The sequence below is a fragment of the Oncorhynchus mykiss genome, chromosome 4, assembly GCF_057628025.1.
Source record: "Oncorhynchus mykiss isolate SJ-2025 chromosome 4, ASM5762802v1, whole genome shotgun sequence".
Taxonomy (NCBI): Eukaryota; Metazoa; Chordata; class Actinopteri; order Salmoniformes; family Salmonidae; genus Oncorhynchus; species Oncorhynchus mykiss.
The window spans coordinates 40,947,589-40,968,071 of NC_143025.1; the positions used below are offsets into that span (position 1 = coordinate 40,947,589).

The 20,483-nt window shown below is 42.9% G+C and overlaps 1 long non-coding RNA gene and 1 pseudogene across 3 annotated transcripts; both read right to left on the minus strand.

Moving 5' to 3' along the window:
* Window positions 1–2,418: 2,418 nt before the first annotated feature.
* Window positions 2,419–12,277, minus strand: LOC149984013 (cysteine protease ATG4C-like; annotated as a pseudogene). The gene is made up of 4 exons (XR_016495262.1): window positions 9,722–12,277; window positions 4,978–5,054; window positions 4,285–4,405; window positions 2,419–3,851 (listed from the first exon to the last, which is right to left on the minus strand). The product of XR_016495262.1 is annotated as a cysteine protease ATG4C-like (transcript).
* A 708-nt stretch (window positions 12,278–12,985) lies between these two features.
* LOC149984014 (uncharacterized) lies at window positions 12,986–17,364 on the minus strand. 2 transcript variants are annotated; one of them, XR_016495264.1, is made up of 2 exons: window positions 14,449–17,364; window positions 12,986–13,762 (listed from the first exon to the last, which is right to left on the minus strand). It is a non-coding gene; the product is annotated as an uncharacterized LOC149984014 (long non-coding RNA). The 2 variants fall into 2 exon arrangements; XR_016495263.1 differs by having other exon boundaries at window positions 12,986–13,782.
* Window positions 17,365–20,483: the final 3,119 nt, after the last annotated feature.

Below are 20,483 nucleotides of genomic sequence, written 5' to 3' on the forward strand. Positions count from 1 at the left end.
CGTGGGGACAGGAACGGTTTGGGAGGGGATAGGTCCGACACCTTAGAAGAGGACAGGACTTCACACTTACACTACATGTTAGTGTGTGTACATAGGTCATACATATACATATGGTGAAAAAAGTACCCTATTGTCATATTTGAGTAAAAGTAAAGATACCTTAATAGAAAATGACTCAATTAAAAGTGAAAGTCACCCTGTAAAATACTACCTGAGTAAAATCTTTCAAGTATTTGGTTTTAAATATACTTAAGTATCAAAAGTAAAAGTAGAAATAATTTCATATGCCTTGTATAAAGCAAATCAGGCGGCATCATTTTCATGTTTTTAAAATGTACTGATAGCCAGGGGTACACTCCAACACCCAGACATAATTTACAAAATAAGTATTGTGTTTAGTGAGTCCACCAGGTCAGAGGCAGTAGGGATGACCAGGGATGTTCTCTTGATAAGTGTGTGAATTAGACAACTTTCCAGTCATGGTAAGCATTCAAAATGTAACGAGTACTTTTGAGTGTCAAGGAAAATGTATGGAGTAAAAAGTACAATACCGTAATTAAACATCTCCACATTATAAGTGCAATGTTTAATTGCACTGTAAGATCAAATGCTAGGCTGCACCGTAAGGATCTGGGGGTTTAAGAAGGCTAATCTCAAACATCTACAGTACAGTGGAATGTAACATGGTTGGATTTTCAATTATGTTTTGGCTTCAATTTTTTCATGTTTTTTTTTAACACATCTTCACCCAAACACATTGCGTCACTATGAAAGGTCTAGCTCTAGCCTACAGAGACACCAACACAGCTGTAGTCCCAATAATTTGTGTTCTGCCGATTCCGCCAAAAGCCTGCTTCATTCCAATCCCGTTCCTGCGCACTGGAAGATGCGTCACCCAAGGGCTGTGTGACCAGCAACACAAGCCATTTCCTCCCCTGAATGACACCAAAATAAAATCTTTATTGAGTGTCCATCTGTGAGCTCCAAACTCTGGGACAGAAGGAGGCCTCATGGATTCCCTTCCCTTTCATGTGAGGAATGTGCTCGGCTGGGCAAATTAGATTTTCAAGAATCCACAATGTCAATGACACTATTGGCAGCTGTGTCTGTGTTAATTAAACAGGAGGGCATGGTTAGGATAGTTAGAGTGTATGTGTGTGTGTGTGATTTGTGTTCATGCGTTTGGGGGGGGTTAGAGTGTGTTTATGTGTGCGGCTTTGTACAAAGCATTTCCCCTGAGCCCATCCATGACTCACTAATCAAATATTCATACATCCCTGTAAGTACAAGGTGAACATAGCAGACCCTTACAGCACACAGCAGCCACCCATGTGCCTCCTAGCACAACACACTCTTTCATGTTCACTTGGGGCCTGACAAAAATCCCCAAATCCTGATCCCCCATCACATTCCTCTCCACAGCAACCCCACCCAGCAGTCAAAATACAGAAACATTGCTGCATATTTAATGGCTTGATGTACAGTTCTCTTTCCACAGAGTCGGCCGGTTGGCCTTAAAAAAACAGCCTTGTTCTGTATGAACGCTCTGATCTGACACTTCCTGTAAATGATGCCATTATGTCCTCTACCAGCTCAAATGAGGCTGTATCACACCCGGCCGCGATTCGGAGTCCCATAGGGCGGCGCAAAATTGGCCCAGCGTCGTCCGGGTTTGGCCCGGGGTAGGCCGTCATTGCGAATAATAATTTGTTCTTAGCTGACTTGCCTAGTTCAATTAAAATGTTTTAAATAATACAAATCCAATCAAATGTATCTGTCACATGCTTCGTAAACAACAGGTGTGGACTAACAGTGAAATGCTTACTTATGGACCCTTCCCAACAATGCAGAGGGAAGAAAAGATAAATAATTGAAAAATAATAACACAAAGAATAAATACGCAATAAGTAACGATAACTTGGCTATATACACACGGGGTACCGGTCCTGGGTTGATGTGCTGGGGCTCTCTGGTTTCTCAGTGAATGGACATGTGAACAGATCCCTGAACTGGGACCCCCCCGAGCCCAATGCCAATGCCATAGTACAAGAGTTTGTATTGTACATGACAATATGTAGAGCATAGCTCAAACGATGGGGGCAACAGAAATATTACCCATGGCAACAGTGCGTCGTTGCACACAGCAATATTTTATTTTCCTCTACAGGCGAACACAATCCCAGCCTGTGTCACAGGGTCACATTTTCCCGCCGGCTGGTTAATGGGCTGTAGAGATGGTTAGCACGTACGATTAGTTTTAATCTAGTACATTTGACTGGGTAGCAAACAGGGTTGAATACATTTCAACACGTGTCAAGTTTTGTATTTTTTTCATTGCAAGATGAGACAAAACGCCCCCCCCCCCTAAAAAAAAAATATCTTTAATGCTTTTGAAACGTGTGAAGAGTTGCAGGGATCAGATTTTATGACTTTATTTTACTTTGCTGCACAGCAGTGTGAGAATCAATATTGTGATAAAGAGACGAATTTGGTAAACATTTGGCAGCACTGGTAGAATGTAGCTGTCTTTATAGATTTACAGTCGAGGGGATGATTTTGAAACAGTCAGACATTATCGTACAACATTTCAAATGTATCCAACCTTATCTTCAACCAACATAAAAAAATAGTTTATTCAACAAATGTCTGTCACCATTGAAACAAGATGATTCAATTATTACAATGCAGTTAGTATGTGAGTATAGTGTGTTTGAAGTTTGTAACCAGTGCAATTCTAATGAAAGTGCAAGGAGAAGCAAGGCATTGTACACGTCACCTACATAGATGTGTTTGACCGTGACATTGACAAACCTTCCATTTAGACTCATTTAATTTGCTTTGAAATGAAAAAAAGAAAAGTCAGGAACCAAAGTACCTTTTCAAGGACAATAATCAGAAATGCTCGAATAACCTACCTCAGAAAATGCTAAACATCTTGAAATGATTTGGCAACATAATACTTTTCCTCCTAAGGTAAATGTGATAACAACCTAGAACATATTTTACCAATCCAAACCTCCAGTACTTTCTCAGTATTGCTAAAAAAACGAACTCTAGTATATGATTGGCACTCCTATACAAGCACTTCACCAGGCCCAGCTATAGAACCACAGATATATCCTTCCTCATACACGTCCTCTGATGATCCCCATTGGCGGCTTCTGTAGTGCAGCACTGATTTCCTTAAAAAGTAAATGTGTGTTATATTTGGCTGAGAGTCACCTCTTCCAATAAGCCAAGGCACCAGATTCTCCATCAGTATCAATAATGTACAATGTATAAGATTCAGTAGAGCGCATATCCCTAAGTACAATTTCATATCCATAATACAGACTTCTGGTATGTTTGATTATTTTTTCTAATGTTACTGATTACATTTGAGCAGTCAAAACTAACAGCAACTATCTACAGTACAGGATAACAGTTTGAATGTTTTTAAGTTGAGCTAATTAAGCCATGAATGCTGGTGTGAGAAAAATAAATAAATACATTTAAGTTTCTGAAATAATTGTTTCATAGCTAGCAGATCCATAGGGTATAGGGAGTGTCTGAGAGGAGGTCTTGAGAGGTCCCGTTTGACGAGTCCTGGCCTTGGATACGCCTGTTTCAGTCTGTCTGGTAAAGTCACTTTGCCGGCCATTGAAAAAGTCTCTGATCATGACCTTTGCCCTTGGCGTCTGCCTTCAGAGCAGCACAAAGTCTCCAGCAGTGGCAGCCGCTGTCCGTGGGTTGTGGATGAAGGGCCATTCCCTTTTCTCCGGGGTTAATGCTGCCGAAAGGTCGTAATCTCTTCCGAAACCTTGCTTGGAAGTGAATGCTGGGTATTTGTCCGTCACTGATGGCTGAAATACCTGATTCATAAACAAAAACAAAGCATACAATAACGGTACATGAAAGTCAGGAACGTTTCTTGAAGTATCCAAAGAAGCCCACCTGAGAGCTGGAGAGCAGGGAGGGGAAACCTGCCTCAGATTCTAAGCTAAATGCTGCCACCTGGTGTGGAGTTCATTTTATGTACAGAAGCAATATGGTCACAGAGCAGATTTTATCAACAGTTAACGCCTAAACTCACCATGTGTGGCCCTGTGCAGACATGCCAACAAAAACAACAAAAAATTCCAATTGCGCTATTTACTGTCTTGACTCTATATGATAAAAGTTTGGTCACACTTACAGCCATTATCTCATCTCACTCCCTAACCTTGCTTGCAGTGGGATATCCATTTCATCTGATTACAAACTAATAGGACTTTGACCAAATAGTAAAGACTTTAGTCCACCCACCTTGGACAGTTCTTGGCTGATTCTCTCATAGGCTTCTACTCTAGAAGTATCCAGGACTATGGTACAACTAGGATCCATCTTTACTGAAAGGCATCTTCTTTGGCGACGGGCAACGATACGACTAGAAACACAAAATGACAACAACAACAACAACAAAATCCTGTGTCAAACGGACGGCAGTGTGTCATTGCCGGTAATGTTAAAAATCAATGATTGAATTGCTTGTTAGTACAGTATCAAAGATATAAGTGCGAAACCAGAAGGACATACCATGAAGATAAACGTGTTATGTTTTATGAGTTCAATGCCGTTCTAATTAATCCTGTCACACTCGCAGACTGGTGAAAATAAAAGTCTAGCTGTTTCTGATCCCTTGTCACATTGTGTGCTCCAACCTTTGACCAAGCATCAGTAGAAGTTCCAATGCAGCAGTCCAATACACTATGATAAATCCAGGTTTTATGTGTACCGGTGCTGAAATATTCAGGATCATAGTAGCTGAGCTCCTTATATTCCACATGCTGTATTTCTCCTCAGCAGCAGCCTCACATGTCTGAACAGCAAATAAATCAGCAGCCAGAGACTCAGTAATTTGCTCATAGGCTGCTTTAGGATTCACATCCTTAAGTACTAACAGAAACTATTAAATTCACATTACTGAGCCCCAGTCAGCTCAGTGTAATTTCCCATTACCTGCAGAGGGAAATGGCTCGTGCTGACATCCACAAAAGACTGACAGTAATGAGGGTCCATGTAAATCAAGCTGTCATCTACAAGGACAAAACAAAAGACAAGTTATTCAAAAAAAACATCTGATTATTACAAACACTACCACGCCGACGACACATCTCTTCTCTCCACTTTCTATGCAGAGTAGCTCAAAGTCATTCCGCTAGGCAACTGTTAGCCTTCTTACAGTCAAATATGCCTCTTGTTTTTTAATATCGACCAGGGTGGATTAAACTCTGCATAATCAAATGCCGTTGTGCGAGCACATTCCCCCCCCCCCCCCCGGCCACGGAAAAGAGGCTGTCATTGAATTTTTGTGTAGGGCAATTACTTTTACAAACACACAATTATATTCAGCTATTTGCATGTGATGTATGTGGGCTGGAGTTGCGTTTTGGCAGCGAGAATGTATTGCTTGTCATTTAGACATAATCCGGCACTGTATTTCAAATTGGTAAAATGTAAATGCATAAATATTGACTGCCAACATGTACAACTGAAGGTTCCTCCTGGCCGCTGAAGGTGATGGAGAGTCACTCACTTTGGGCCTCACTGGATAGATGAGGATGAGATGATATGCATAATGCCTCCTATGGAAATCAATTACGAACACAACTTGGGAGGTTTACCCTTCATGATAAATGAGCCAGGCTTTGATGGTCAGAGAAAAATAAAATAAGCGCTGTTTCACACACACTCCTCTCATATCCAGTCCTCTACGGTCTTCTCGTCACATACACAAATGCATGAACTTACTTTGCCTCTTTATACAGAGAGGAGAAAGGACATTATGCTAAATGATCTCCACTTCCCTCTCTCTAGTCCTTTGCTTGTTTGCTGGGTGAAACACTAACCTTGAAAGCCCAGGAAGTAGCAGGCCTGTTTGGACTTCCCCTCGATGATGCCGATACAGTGTTCCAAACTCTATGCACTGAGGAGGATTGAGACCAGGGGACAAACAGTCAAATGGGTCGTGCTACCAACTGGGTAGCAAAAGGGTGCCTTTTGAGTAGTGTAACTTAATAGTTTTTTTTTTTAAATGTAAAAGTTTGATTTCACTTAATTTTACAATTTAGTCCCCCCAAAAAAGTATTCCCATCTCACAAAAAAAATGACTACATTAAGTGTCAAATAAAGTGAAAGGATGACTATAATAGGGTTGACTGTGACAAGTGTCACGTTGAATAGGAGACAGGCGCAGCAATACGAAACAGGATTTTTTTTATTTCTCTACTCAAAATAGAGTATGTCATGAACATGGCGGGGACGAAGCCCAAAACAAACAAACATACATATCTATATCACAGGGCAGTAAAATTCCGGGTGGAGAGCCAGACCCAGTCGCCTGGAGACAAAACAGGCACCTCACTGTGGTGGCAGTCGGTCTGTTCCTTTGTGACAACGCACGGCCCGCTGGAGACGAGTATGCGCTGCGTTCCAGATCTCCTCAGCCGACCGAAACCACTCGTCCACCACAGGGGCCTCGGTCTGGCTCGAATGCGAAGCTGCCAAGGCCGGCTGATACCCCAACACACTAGAAAGGAGTAAGGTTAGTGGAGGAGTGGCGAAGGGAATTCTGCGCGCACTCAGCCCAAGGTAGAAAATCCGCCCACTCCCCCGGCCGGTCCTGACAGTAACACCTCAGGAACCTGCCCACATCCTGATTGACCCTCTCCACCTGCCCATTAGCTTGAGGACAGTACCAGGAGGTGAGACTGACCGTGACCCCCAGGCGTCCCATGAACGCCTTCCATACGCGTGAAGTGAATTGAGGGCCACGGTCTGACACAATGTCCTCCGGGATCCCGTAGTGCCGGAAGACCTGCATAAAAAGAGCCTCGGCGGTTTGCATGGCCGATGGGAGTCCAGGCAGAGGAAGGAGATGACAAACTTTGGAAAACTTGTCCATTAACGAAGAGAAGAGTGGTGTTCCCCTGGGAGGGGGGAAGGTCAGTGAGAAAGTCCACCGAGAGGTGCGACCAGGGTCGCTGTGGAACCAGCAGGGGAAGGAGCTTTCCATAAGGGAGGTGTCTGGGTGTCTTAGATTGGGCACAGATGGAGCAGGACGAGACCCAGACATCCCTAGCCAAGGTGGGCCACCAGCACTTCTCAGTCAGGCAGGCGATGGTACGGACGGAGGGGTGATGGGTGTCTCCTCCCCCTGCCTCTCCTCTGCGTCATAGAGGCGAGACTGGGCGTCCGCCTTCACGTTCTTAGAGCCTGGCCTTTAGGAAAGCGTGAATTGGAACCTGGCAAAGAATAGAGCCCACCTGGCCTGTCTAGGGTCTAGTTTCTTCGCTTTCCTGATGTACTCCAGGTTGCGGTGGTCCTTCCACACCAGGAAATGGTTTGGACCCCTCCAACCAGTGCCTCCATGTCTTCAGAGTCTACCTCAACTGGGCCGACCAACCAGTGCTCCCGCACATTGGCTAACCGGGCTATCTGCATTGTGGGCCACCCACCACCCGCCAACCCCTCTTTTTACGATACTGCTACTCTCTGTTCATCATATATGCATAGTCACTTTAACCATATCTACAAGTACATACTACCTCAATCAGCCTGACTAACCGGTGTCTGTATGTAGCCTCACTACTTTTATAGCCTCCCTACTGTATATAGCCTGTCATTTACTGGTGTTTTATTTCTTTACTTACCTATTGTTCACCTAACACCTTTTTTGCACTATTGATTAGAGCCTGTAAGTAAGCATTTCACTGTAAGGTCTACAGTTGTATTCGGGCGCACGTGACGAATAAACTTTGATTTGATTTGATTAGCAGAGCAGCAGCATGCTGTCTAGACTCATTGAGATCGGGCTCCTGAGTCCTCTTGTGGTTGGCTGTTGTAGTAAAAAATACACACTGACCAAAAGTATGTGGACACCTGCTTGATGAACATCTCATTCCAAAATCATGGGCATTAATATGGAGTTGATCCCCCTTTGCTATAACAGCCTCCACTCTTCTGGGAAGGCTTTCCACTAGATGTTGGAACGTTTGGCGATTAGTCCTGGCAAAGCTGTTCGATGGGGTTGAGGTCAGGGCTCTGTGCAGGCCAGTCAAGTTCTTCCACACCAATCTCGACAAACCATTTCTGTATAGACCTCGCTTTGTGCATTGGGGCATTGTCATACTGAAACAAGAAAGGGCCTTCCCCAAACTGTGAAACAAAGTTGGAAAGTTGTCCGTTGGTGTGCCAGCTGGTGAAGCATGACGCTCGACCATGGAAACCAATTGCATGAAGATCCTGACGAACAGTTTTTGTGCTGACACTGCTTCCAGAGACAGTTTGGAACTCGGTAGCGAGTGTTGCAACCGAGGACAGATTTTTTTTTTTTTACGCGCTATGTGCTTCAGCACTCAGTAGTTCCATTCTGTGAGCTTGTGTGGTCTACCACTTCGTGGCCGAACCGTTGTTTCCACTTCACAATAACGGCACTTGCAGTTGACCGGGGAAGTTCCAGCAGGGCAGAAATTTGAAGAACTGACTCGTTGGAAAGGTAGCATCCTACGACAGTGCCACGTAGAATGTCACTAAGCCCTTCAGTAAGGCCATTCTACTGCCAATGTTTGTCTATGGAGATTGCATGGCGGTGTGCTTGATTTTATACACCTGTCAGCAACAGGTGTGGCTGAAATAGCCGAATCCACAAATTTGAAGACGTGTCCACATATTTTAGTATATATAGCATACCATGGGCCATTGTGTCTCAGAGGCCTCATATAGCATTACTTACTGTGTTTGGCCTCTGAGATCCAGACGCCTATAGTCTGCCCTGTAGATAATCATGGCATTCTGAAATGAATAGTTCGCTGCCAGGTATAGGTCAGTATCATGACAAAATCTATTTAACAATTTGCAAAATAGACTTTGTGATACTACTCGAGATGATAATTTACTTAAATGTTTCTAATAAGTAAACACCTGAATTCTGTCGTTCCAATTTTCTTGTCAGTTATTTATATAACATAATAAACAGATATTGTAAACTTCCAAAGTACTCCATTGTGTATTTGTGTAAATAAAATCTCAGATCATAAACAAGGTTATAATGGAATTCAAAATCCTGGCATATAGAGGCCTATCTTTTCAAGTTATTGCTTTACAACTCAAGCTTTGGAAGGCATAACTCATTCCCAGTTAAATGTATTTCTATTCTGACCCTTACAAAATAAGTAACACCTGTTTCAGTGATTTATGGTACATTGATGGTACAAAAACTATATGGAATCTTCTCTGAATGTTCTGCGAATTTTCTGTGACACTTTCTTATCCGAATAGTAAATTAAACATATCTGCACCAAAACAAATTACAGAAAAAAAAGGTACTCTTACATATGATAAGGAAAGACATACCCAAGTAATATAATATCATACACAACCGCTTGCCCTTGCATTCAGGTGCCACACAAGCAAACCATATCATATTCTCCTTTCCATCGTTCCTGTAACAAAATCAACCATTTCTATAGTAGTCCATAAGTACATTGACGTTTCTAGCTTGGTCTTCGATCTGTTTGTGCTATATAGTCAACTCCTATGCTATGGTAACATGGCATGATAACTATCATACATTAGGGGGAGGGCAAAACCACATAAACAGATCTGGGACCAGGCTATAGCATTTCTACAACCTGCACCACCAGCTTAGGATGTACAGCAGCCTAGGAGAGTTACAGCTGCTTCTCTGCCAATCGATGTTCACCTGTTCGTGTGTGTCCCATACTCTTTGTCCTCATCTTCACCAAGTAACTCCTCAACAACAGAATCTTCCTCGAAGAAGTCCATGACCTCATGGTCTTCATCCTGCAGGACTCAACCCAAGTGTATTCACCCACTGGGTCATGCAGCTGCTAAGACAACATGCCAGTCACCCCAGAACATATTTATACCTTCCAACTAGGCAGAGTCATCTCCTTGCATGTCTAAGATAGACACTCATCCTCTGTTGTTAGGCAGAAACAGAGTAGGTTCCTCTTAAATGTGTGTGTGTGTGTGTGTGTGTGTGTGTGTGTGTGTGTGTGTGATAGGACTATAATCAGATGGTCTTCAGGGTGGACCGGTGTGGCTCCCATCCCAGCAGTGTCTTCTCTCCTCATCTGTTGACCTTATCTTGAGTTGAGTTCAACATCCCTCATGGTCCCGGTTCCTCAGCAACTGGTCTGCCTTATCAAGAACTGAAACTAGACTGTAGCCCTTTGCCTCCCTCCTAAGGAACATTCATATTCAACAATAACATATTTGAACAGAACATGAACTTTCTGCACTTCCCCTTTTCATAATCGGTAACTTTCCATATCACTCAGTAACTTTCCACACACCTAGTTCCTCTTTCCCCTTCCTTAACTCCTAACACATACATTCCTTATACATGTAAAGTAATCAATAGGTTCTAGTATGGTAAAAAATGAATAAGTATTTTTCAAGCTAGAATCCAGCAGTAGCTACAAGTTATCAACCTTTTGGCAAGGTGACAGTTGCATTTTATAATCCTAAGGTTTTCACTCTCACATTTGAGAAAACGGAACAATTTCATATCTGATAGTCCATAAGTGAAATATCAAATCAAAGTTGATGGGAGCTAGGAACAGGACAACTATCGTCGGCGCCATCTTGTTCAAATAATATGATCACGTATGCCTGAAGCAAAGTCAAACCAGCTAGACCTCCAGCCTGAGCTTTTAAAAGTCATATGATTTATCAAATCCAAATCAAATCAAATGTATTTGTCACGTACACATGGTTAGCAGATGTTAAATTTGAGTGCAGAGAAATGCTTGTGCTTCTAGTTCCGAACATGTAGTAATATCAAACAAGCAATATAACCTAACAATTTCACAACAACCACCATATACACACAAGTGTAAAGGAATGAATACGAATATGTAAAAAATATATATGAATGAGTGATGCCTGAATGGCATAGGCAAGATGCAGCAGATGGTATAGAGTACAGTATATACATATGAGATGAGTAATGTAGGGTATGAAAACATTATATAAAGTGGCATTGTTTAAAGTGGCTAGTGATAGATTACATCAAGATGGCAAGATGCAGTAGATGTGTCACAACCTGACCTTAGAGATCCTTTTTATGTCTCTATTTGGTTTGGTCAGGGTGTGATTTGGGGTGGGTATTCAATGTTCTATTATTTGTATTTCTATGTTTTGGCCGGGTAGGATTCTCAATCAGGGACAGCTGTCTATCGTTGTCTCTGATTGAGAACCATACTTAGGTAGCCCTTTTTCCCACCTGTCTTTGTGGGAAGCTGACTTTTGTTTATGGCACATAGCCTGTAGCTTCACGGTTGTTTTCTTGTTTGTTGGCGGCATTTTTTATAATAAACTAAAATGTACGCTCAGCACGTTGCACCTTGGTCCACTTCCTTCAACAGCCATGACAAGAGGGTATAGAGTACAGTATATACACACTGCTCAAAAAAATAAAGGGAACACTTAAACAACACAATGTAACTCCAAGTCAATCACACTTCTGTGAAATCAAACTGTCCACTTAGGAAGCAACACTGATTGACAATACATTTCACATGCTGTTGTGCAAATGGAATAGACAACAGGTGGAAATTATAGGCAATTAGCAAGACACCCCCAATAAAGAAGTGGTTCTGCAGGTGGGGACCACAGACCACTTCTCAGTACCTATGCTTCCTGGCTGATGTTTTGGTCACTTTTGAATGCTGGCGGTGCTTTCACTCTAGTGGTAGCATGAGACGGAGTCTACAACCCACACAAGTGGCTCAGGTAGTGCAGCTCATCCAGGATGGGACATCAATGCGAGCTGTGGCAAGAAGGTTTGCTGTGTCTGTCAGCGTAGTGTCCAGAGCATGGAGGCGCTACCAGGAGACAGGCCAGTACATCAGGAGACGTGGAGGAGGCCGTAGGAGGGCAACAACCCAGCAGCAGGACCGCTACTTCCGCCTTTGTGCAATGAGGAGCAGGAGGAGCACTGCCAGAGCCCTGCAAAATGACCTCCAGCAGGCCACAAATGTGCATGTGTCTGCTCAAACGGTCAGAAACAGACTCCATGAGGGTGTTATGAGGGCCCGACGTCCACAGGTGGGGGTTGTGCTTACAGCCCAACACCGTACAGGACGTTTTTCATTTGCCAGAGAACACCAAGATTGGCAAATTCGCCACTGGTGCCCTGTGCTCTTCACAGATGAAAGCAGGTTCACACTGAGCACGTGACAGACGTGACAGTCTGGAGACGCCGTGGAGAACGTTCTGCTGCCTGCAACATCCTCCAGCATGAACGGTTTGGCGGTGGGTCAGTCATGGTGTGGGGTGGCATTTCTTTGGGGGGCCGCACAGCCCTCCATGTCCTCGCCAGAGGTAGCCTGACTGCCATTAGGTACCGAGATGAGATCCTCAGACCCCTTGTGAGACCATATGCTGGTGCGGTTGGTCCTGGGTTCCTCAAAAATGCAAGACAATGCTAGACCTCATGTGGCTAGAGTGTGTCAGCAGTTCCTGCAAGAGGAAGGCATTGATGCTATGGACTGGCCTGTCCGTTCCCCAGACCTGAATCCAATTGAGCACATCTGGGACATCATGTCTCGCTACATCCACCAACGCCACGTTGCACCACAGACTGTCCAGGAGTTGGCGGATGCTTTAGTCCAGGTCGGGGAGGAGATCCCTCAGGAGACCATCCGCCACCTCATCAGGAGCATGCCCAGGCGTTGTAGGGAGGTCATACAGGCACATGGAGGTCACACACACTACTGAGCCTCATTTTGACTTGTTTTAAGGACATTACATCAAAGTTGGATCAGCCTGTAGTGTGGTTTTCACACTTTAATTTTGAGTGTGACTCCAAATCCAGACCTCCATGGGTTGATAAATTTGATTTCCATTGATAATTTGTGTGATTTTGTTGTCAACACATTCAACTATGTAAAGAAAAAAGTATTTAATAAGAATATTTCATTCATTCAGATCTAGGATGTGTTATTTTAGTGTTCCCTTTATTTTTTTGAGCAGTGTACATATGTGTCAGGTTCGTCGTAAGAACATTCGGACAAAAGCGCAGAGTGTTATGGGTTCCACATATTTATTGAGGTAAAACACACAAAACAAAGAACAAACGAAACGTGACGTTCTAGAGTGCTCACAGGCAACAACACAAAAACAAGATCCCACAAAACACAGTGGGGAAATGGCTGCCTAAATATGATCCCCAATCAGAGACAACGATAAACAGCTGCCTCTGATTGGGAACCACACCAGGCCAACATAGAAATAAAATAATCTAGATTACCCACCCAGACCTAACCAAAATAGAATGAAAAGGCTCTCTATGGTCAGGGCGTGACCATATGAGATGAGTAATGTAGGGTATGAAAACATTATATAAAGTGGCATTGTTTACAGTGGCAAGTGATACATTTAATTACATCAAGATGGCAAGATGCAGTAGATGGTATAGCGTACAGTATATGCATTTGAGATCAGTAATGTAGGGTATGTAAGCATTATATAAAGTGGCTAGTGATAAATTGATTACATCAGAGTTGAGTCAGTATGTTGGCAGCAGCAACTCAATGTTAGTGATGGCTGTTTAACAGTCTGATGGCCTTGAGATAGAAGCTGTTTTTCAGTCTTTGATGCACCTGTATTGACCTCGCCTTCTGGATGATAGCAGGGTGAACAGGCAGTGGCTCGGGTGGTTGTTGTCCTTGATGATCTTTTTGGCCTTCCTGTGACATCAGGTGGTGTAGGTGTCCTGGAGGGCAGGTAGTAACCCTATCATAAGGGTTATACATTCATTCTTGCATTCAACAGCCAGATGGCTTACTATTTTTTAGGATTCATATCACAGATAAACATATACCTAATGAGATATCTAGCTAGCTAATAATACTAGCTACCCTCTCGCTTTCTTCTGGCTGGCAGGCTAGTAGCTACAAATCCAAATATAAGCCAGTTTGTTTTAGCTCATACCTAATGACAAATACTCTTCAAATAGTCAATGAGCATTTTATTTTGTACAGTCGTCAAAGAAAACCGAAATGTAAAAAAGACTAGATGTAAGCTAAATCAAGTAGGCTACCTTGGTACATTTTGGGTGACTTACTCTGACTGCAGCTTGAACAACGGTAAACAGGCTAATGTTAGCTAACAGACTTTGGTAGCTAGCAACCTAGCTAACATTTTCTGAGGAGACAGATAATGAGAGGCCTGGAAATACGATTATATTGCTAAAGTAGGCAAGTCATTAGTATGAAACAACTTTGCAATCATTATGTCATCAAATTTACATTAGAGAGATGGCAATTGCCATAGCTATAAAAGTTAGTCAAAAAATATCTAGCTAGCAACACTAACGTCATTTAGCTAAAATCCAGTACTGTCCCGTAATATTAGCTAGCTAGCCTCTTTTAGAATGTGAGAGTACAATACTAACACTACCGTCTCTAACATGTAGGCTCGGCATTCCTGAACAGTCCTATTCCAAGTCAGAATGATGAACAAACTTCATTTCAATTTACTTTCCCTGTTTCCACCGATTTTGTCCCTATGTCGGATGTAATCTGATAGAAATTATCCACGAGGAAGTCTTATCAACCCTACCTTCATTAGATAGTTGGTATTACCGGTTTTATTTTCAATACTGATGCAATTCACACGTGACAAACACTTGCACAATATGGCCAAGCCTAACCGAACCACAGATCGAATGAGAAACACTTCCAGCTGATTGCGAGGAAACGCGCTTCTGTCAACTACGTTAGGTTACATTCGGCTACTGTTTATATATTGTGCTTCACGTGCAATGAGTCAAGAGATACAGAAGAAAATACAACCGACAAACCTACCGGCATCGCAAAAAGTAGGGTAAACAACACTGTCCTGTGGATACCCTATCTCCACCTCCTACCGTACAAGCGGTAATAAGTGTAAGTATAATTGTATTCAACATTCGGGGTTGTAGAGATTATTGCCTCTTTTCTAGGGCGACTTCGGTCAGTCCGATGCAAGGTGTGCTGTGCTGTGCAGGAGATTCCACTGATCTTTTCTGACAGCCAAATCAGAAAAAGTGATTGTTCAAATCAAATTTTATTGGTCACATACATGCTTAGCAGATGTTATTGCGGGCGTAGCGAAATGCTTGTGTTTCTAACTCCAACAGTGCAGTAATATCTAACAAGTAATATCTAACAATTTCACCACAATACACACAAATCTAAGGTAAAGGAATGGAATTAAGAATATATAAATATTTGGACAAGCAATGTCAGAGTGGCATAAACTAAGATACAGTAGAATATAATAGAATGCAGTATATACATATGAGATGAGTAAAATATGTTAAAATTAGTGGCTAGTGTTCCATTATTAAAATGGCCAGTGATTTCAAGTTTATGTACACTACCGTTCAAAAGTTTGGGGTCATTTAGAGATTTCCTTGTTTTTGAAAGAAAAGCTCGTTTTTTGTCCATTAAAATAACATAAAATTGATCAGAAACACAGTGTAGACATTGTTAATGTTGTAAATGACTATCGTAGCTGGAAACAGCATATTTTTTAATGGGATATCTACATAGGCGTACAGAGGCCCCATTATCAGCAACCATCACTCCGGTGTTCCAATGGCACGTTGTGTTAGCTAATCCAAGTTATAATTTTAAAAGGCTAATTGATCATTAGAAAACCCTTTTGCAATTATGTTAGCATAGCTGAAAACTGTTGTCCTGATAAAAGCAGCAATAAAACTGGCCTTCTTTCGACTGGTTGAGTATCTAGAGCATCAGCATTTGTGGGTTTGATTACAGGCTCAAAATGGCCAGAAACGATGCACTTTTTTAAAAAACTCGTCAGTCTATTCTTGTTCTGAGATATGAAGGCTATTCCATGCGAGACATTGCCAAGAAACTGAAAATCTCGTACAACGCTGTGTACTACTCCCTTCACAGGACAGCGCAAACTGTCTCTAACCAGAATAGAAAGAGGAGTGGGAGGCCCCAGGGGCACAACTGAGCAAGAGGACAAGTCCATTAGAGTGTCTAGTTTGAGAAACAGACACCTCACAGGTACTCAATTGGCAGCTTCATTAACTTCTTAAGGTATAGGGGGCAGCATTTTCACTTTTGGATAAATAGCGAGCCCAATTTCAACTTCCTGCTACTCATGCCAAGAATATAAGATGTGCATATTATTAGTGGATTTGGATAGAAATTTGAAAAAGTGCGTCCCACTTGGCCAAAAACCAGGGAAAATGCAGCGCTGCAAATTTAAATAAATTGATATAAAAATCAAACTTTCATTAAATCACACATGTAAGATACTCAATTAAAGCTACACTCGTTGTGAATCCAGCCAACATGTCAGATTTTAAAAAGGCTTTTCGGCGAAAGCATAAGAAGCTATTATCTGATGATAGCACAACAGTAAACAAAGAGGGCAGCATATTTCAACCCTGCAGGCGCTACACAAAACGCAGAAATAAAATATAAAACATGCCTTACCTTTGACGAGCTTCTTCTGTTGGCACTCCAATATGTCCCATAAACATCACAATTAGTCCTTTTGTTCGATTAATTCCGTCCATATATATCATATCCAAAATGTCAATTTATTTGCGCGTTTGATCCAGAAAAAAACAGCTTCCGTCACTACAAAATATTTCAAAAGTTGCCTATAAACTTTGCCAAGATATTTCAAACTACTTTGTAATACAACTGTAGGTATTTTTAAACGTTAATAATCGATCAAATTGAAGACGTTCTATCTGTTTTCAATGCTGGTGATTTACCGCCGCTCTGATATCCAAAAGACATTCCCGGCTGTATGTAATAACACTAAAAATAATCATCTAAGAAATAACACATAAAAAAAAAAAAATACTGCAAATTTGTCTGGGAACTAGAAGAACGGCTGCCCTATCTATCGGCACCATCTTGTTTGGATGGAATACAGTTCAAAGGCAGCCATACTGCACAATATCGCTTACCTTTGAGCGGGACCAGCACAAAACTAGGAGGGAATATGTAAATAAAAAATGAATGTTCATTGGTCTATTATAATCAGATCACCTTTTGACGCTATGCACCAGCCAAATATTATATTACACCTGAACAGGCTGAAATTCCAGGCAATTTTTTTCTAACAGCTATTACACAAAAGGGGCATTAGCATAATTTTCCCAATTTCAGTTTTCGACCTCAAAGTGTGAAATGATCATAAAAAAAACTAGAAAGCATGTTAACTGCAAAAGGCACTCATTTATTGTAAAGACCCAATTACTCAGCCATATAGAGATGTGGCCAAGTATATTGGCAACACAGTAATACCATTCCCTCCATTCCAACCATTATTGTGAGTCGTCCTCCCTTCAGCAGCCTCAAGTGATTGGGACCCTTGCACTTTTCTAAAAATACACTCAGCAAAAAAAGAAACGTTCTCTCACTGTCAACTGCGTTTATTTTCAGCAAACTTAACGTGTAAATATTTGTATGAACATAATAAGATTCAACAACAGACATAAACTGAACAAGTTCCACAGACATGTGACTAACAGAAATTGAATAATGTGTCCTTGAACAAAGAGGGGGTCAAAATCAAAAGTAACAGTCCGTATCTGGTGTGGCCACCAGCTGCATTGAGATCCGGGCTCTTCGCTGGCCATGGCAGAACACTGATATTCCTGTCTTGCAGGAAATCACACACAGAACGAGCAGTATGGCTGGTGGCATTGTCATGTTGGCGGGTCATGTCAGGATGAGCCTGCAGGAAGGGTACCACATGAGGGAGGACGATGTCTTCCCTCTTACGCACAGCATTGAGATTGCCTGCAATGACAACAAGCTAAGTCCAATGATGCTGTGACACACCGCCCCAGACCATGATGGACCCTCCACCTCCAAATCGATCCCGCTCCAGTGTACAGGCCTCAGTGTAACGCTCATTCCTTCGATGATAAACGCAAATCCAACCATCACCCCTGGTGAGACAAAACCGCGACTCGTTAGTGAAGAGCACTTTTTGCCAGTCCTGTCTGATCCAGCGATGGTGGGTTTGTGCCCATAGGCAATGTTGTTGCCAATGATGTCTGGTGAGGACCTGCCTTACAACAGGCCTACAAGCCCTCATTCCAACCTCTCTCAGCCTATTGCGAACAGTCTGAGCACTGATGGAGGGATTGTGCGGTCCTGGTGTAACTCGGTAGTTGTTGTTGCCATCCTGTACCTGTCCCGCAGGTGTGATGTTCGGATGTACCGATCCTGTGCAGGTGTTGTTCCACATGGTCTGCCACTTCGAGGACGATCAGCTGTCAGTCTTGTCTCCCTGTAGCTCTGTCTTAGGCATCTCACAGTACGGACATTGCAATGTATTGCCCTTGCCACATCTGCAGTCCTCGCAGTGGCAGTCCATGTATAACAACACCTGCACAGGATCGGTGAACAGGGCATCTTTCTTTTGGTGTTTTTCAGAGTCAGTAGACTCTGAAAGTGTCCTAAGTTTTCAAAACTGTGACCTTAATTGCCTACTGTCTGTAAGCTGTTAGTGTCTTAACGACAGTTCCACACGTGTGCCTCAGTGTGTGAATTTCGGCCAGCGAGAGGCTACTTTGTTTTATAGAGTAGCTTGTACCCAATTCCCCCCCCCCACACACTTTTAATTTCCTTAATTTTGTCAAATACTTTCTGTGGTACACATCAGAGTCAAATACTTTCTATAGAACAAACTTCACGTCAGGACAGGCACCCAAACTTATTAATTAATGTATGTGTATTGTATTAAACATACAGGAGGGACTAAAATGTTGGCAAGCAATAAACGTTTCAGCACAACTATGGCTGAATTATCCTTACACTTTCAAAAATACTTGTTGAAAAAGACGTGAGAGATGACGAATTTTGGCAAAGAGATTTATTTATAGACTAATACAAATCAGTAGCGGACCCTGGGCGCCATACAAGCTAGAACCGCCACATACACTTGAAACAAATACCCAAACCAAAAACTGCAGACCAAAAATGCTTTCTGCTACTAAGATCAGTGAAATGTAGACTAAACTGACAACGGAGTGAAGAGCAGTTATCTAGACTAGCAAGCAAGTCGCAGCAATGAGGAACGCGAGGGGGGGGAGAATTCTGGCAGGGGGGAGATTTTCGGTACAACACCTGTACAGCGCTCAGTCAAGTACTGTATTCAACCAAATACTAGCTCCGAGGTGCCAATCATTTTGTCCATGCCATTTGTATTTTTTTTGGGGGGGGGGGCTCCAGGGGGAGTGGAGGATGCTGACACCCACCTGAAGGAGGCCTACCACCGCACCCAAGTGTCCTGGCTGGGGGACTTAAGTTACAAAAATAAAATTGGTTCTGTAATGTTAAAAAAGTACGGCCCACGGGCACTTCAATCCGGCCCGCGAGACATAAAAAATAAAATACATATTCTTTTTTTTACATTTTTTTCTCCCCAATTTCGTGGTATCCAACTGGTAGTTATAGTCTTGTCTTATCGCTGCAACTCCGGTATGAACTCGGGAGAGGCAAAGGTCAAGAGTCATGCGTCCTCCGAATCATGACCCAGCCAAGCCACAATGCTTATTAACACAAGGACCGCTTAACCCGGAAGCCAGCCGCACCAATGTTTCAGAGTACTGTACACCTGGTGACCGTGTCGGCTTGCATGCGCCCGGCCAGCCACAGGAGTCGTTAGAGCGCGATGGGACTAGGAAATCTCGGCCTGCCAAACCTTGTCCTAACCCGACGATGGAGGGCCAATTGTGCGCTGCCTCATGGGTCTCCCAGTCACGGCCAACTGTGACACAGCCTGGGATTGAACCTGGGTCTGTAGAGAAGCCTCAAGCACTGCGATGCAGTGCCTTGGACAGCTGCACCACTTGGGAGGCCCCGGCAGATGGGTCCCGATGTGGCCCTCGAGCCAAAAAATTTGCCCACCCCTGCCCATAGAGCAACTTCTCTACTCAACTCTCTCACCAAGGCCTCTAATCATAAGTGTGTCTGTATTCTGTAGTGGTGTGAGAGTGTAATCCACTGCTGCTGTCCACCTTTCTCATCCTTATAGTGCCCTACTATTGTACCTGTACTGCTCTCATCACACACTGGGAGAGTCAAGATCCTGCAGCTCTCATCTTAACACTCTATTTTCTCTCACACAACCAGTCCCAATCACTTGCTATTGAGAAGAATGACTTTACTCAAAATCCAAGATATTGGAGGAAGGAGGAGGATTTAGGATGAGAGGTTGGAGGAGGCGTTTACCTCCTGCCACGTCTCTACCTTTCTACCTGCTCTCCATCTATCCTCTATCTATCCCAGCTCTTAACTATTATCCCTCTCTCTATTCCAGCTCTACAGTTATATCTATTGTCCCTCTAAACTGTGTTTCTTTGTGTTTCTCCTCATGCGGGGTCTGACTGGGCGAGGTGCCCAGAACCTCGGCCCATGGAGGCTCGTCTGTCATACCTGTACAGT